Source organism: Petromyzon marinus, unplaced genomic scaffold (genome assembly GCF_048934315.1).
Source record: "Petromyzon marinus isolate PM22_M1 ecotype Great Lakes invasive population unplaced genomic scaffold, UKy_Petmar_22M1.pri1.0 PM_G_Scaffold_18, whole genome shotgun sequence".
NCBI lineage: Eukaryota > Metazoa > Chordata > Hyperoartia > Petromyzontiformes > Petromyzontidae > Petromyzon > Petromyzon marinus.
Genome location: NW_027422739.1, coordinates 2,887,501 through 2,890,000, shown reverse-complemented (window position 1 = coordinate 2,890,000; position 2,500 = coordinate 2,887,501).

The window sequence follows — 2,500 nt, the reverse complement described above, 5'->3', positions numbered from 1 at the left end:
TAGACCCCGTGAAACGCTAGAAATTGGCGGGGATGTGTCTCTTGTGGCTCACGGGGCTGTTAGGGTCGCACAGAAATCCCTCGGAATGGGAAAACGGGTCATTTTCGTGTTGCCACAATTGGCATACGAACGGCATGAAACTTCCAGAGGCATTTGCAGCAGAAATGCATGTGCACTCAAAAACGTGAATATTTTTCACGGATAGACCCCGTGAAACGCTAGAAATTGGCGGCGATGTCTCTCTTGTGGCTCACGGGGCTGTTAGGGTGGCACAGAAATCCCTCGGAATGGGAAAACGGGTCATTTTCGTGTCGCCACATTGCATGCGAACCGCATGAAACTTCCAGAGGCATTTGCAGCAGAAATGCATGTGCAGTCAAAAAATTGAATATTTTTCACGGATAGACCCCGTGAAACGCTAGAAATTGGCGGGGATGTGTCTCTTGTGGCTCACGGGGCTGTTAGGGTGGCACAGAAATCCCTCGGAATGGGAAAAAACGGGTCATTTTCGTGTCGCCACATTGCATGCGAACCGCATGAAACTTCCAGAGGCATTTGCAGCAGGAATGCATGTGCACTCAAAAAATGTGATATTTTTCACGGAGAGACCCCGTGAAACGCTAGAAGTGGGCGGGGATGTCTCTCTTGTGGCTCACGGGGCTGTTAGGGTGGCACAAAAATCCCTCGGAATGGGAAAACGGGTCATTTTCGTGTCGCCACATTGCATACGAACCGCATGAAACTTCCAGAGGCATTTGCAGCAGGAATGCATGTGCACTCAAAAAAGTGAATATTTCTCACGGATAGACCCCGTGATACGCTAGAAATTGGCGGGGATGTCTCTCTTGTGGCTCACGGGGCTGTTAGGGTGGCACAGAAATCCCTCGGAATGGGAAAACGGGTCATTTTCGTGTCGCCACATTGCATGCGAACCGCATGCAACTTCCAGAGGCATTTGCAGCAGAAATGCATGTGCAGTCAAAAAAAAATTGATATTTTTCACGGATAGACCCCGTGAAACGCTAGAAATTGGCGGGGATGTGTCTCTTGTGGCTCACGGGGCTGTTCGGGTCGCACAGAAATCCCTGGGAATGGGAAAACGGGTCATTTTCGTGTTGCCACATTGCGTACGAACCGCATGAAACTTCCAGAGGCATTTGCAGCAGGAATGCATGTGCACTCAAAAACTTCTATATGTTTCACGGATAGACCCCGTGAAACGCTAGAAATTGGCGGGGATGTGTCTCTTGTGGCTCACGGGGCTGTTAGGGTGGCACAGAACTCCCTCGGAATGGGAAAAGGGGTCATTTTCGTGTTGCCACATTGCATAGGAACGCCATGAAACTTCCAGAGGCATTTGCAGCAGAAAGGCACGTGCACTCAAAAATTTTAATATTTTTCACGCATAGACCCCGTCAAACGCTAGAAGTTGGCGGGGATGTCTCTCTTGTGGCTCACGGGGCTGTTAGGGTCGCACAGAAATGCCTCGGAATGGGAAAACGGGTCATTTTTGTGTGGCCACATTGCATAGGAACGGCATGAAACTTCCAGAGGCATTTGCAGCAGGAATGCATGTGCACTCAAAAACGTCTATATTTTTCACGGATAGACCCCGTGAAACGCTATAAATTGGCGGGGATGTCTCTCTTGTGGCTCACGGGCGCTGTTAGTTAGGGTCGCACAGAAATCCCTCGGAATGGGAAAAGGGGTCATTTTCGTGTTGCCACATTGCGTACGAACGGCATGAAACTTCCAGAGGCATCTGCAGCAGAAATGCATGTGCACTCAAAAACGTCTATATTTTTCACGGATAGACCCCGTGAAACGCTAGAAATTGGCGGGGATGTGTCTCTTGTGGCTCACGGGGCTGTTAGGGTCGCACAGAAATCCCTCGGAATGGGAAAACGGGTCATTTTCGTGTTGCCACAATTGGCATACGAACGGCATGAAACTTCCAGAGGCATTTGCAGCAGAAATGCATGTGCACTCAAAAACGTGAATATTTTTTCACGGATAGACCCCGTCAAACGCTCGAATTTGGCGGGGATGTTTCTCTTGTGGGTCACGGGGCTGTTCGGCTCGCACAGAACTCCCTTGGTCCACCTGATTCGTGCATACAGGCAGCAACTAAAACTCTGTAAACCTGCTGTGAGGACATCTAAACAGTGGACCAGTGAGGCTGTGGAAGATTTGCGGGCGTGCTTAGACTGTACTGACTGGGATATGTTCACGACTGCTACCAATAGTCTGGATGAACTCACAGAGGCTGTGTACATCAGCTTCTGTGAGGACTGCTGTATCCCAACACGTACCAGGGTGAACTTTAACAACAACAAGCCCTGGTTCTCAGCAAAGCTCAAAAGGTTGAGGTTGGAGAAGGAGGAAGCGTTTAGGAGTGGGGATAGAGACAGATTCAAGGAGTCGAAGAACAGGTTTAGCAAAGCGGTGAGAGAGGCTAAACGACTGTACTCAGAGACACTAAAACACCAGTTCTCTACTA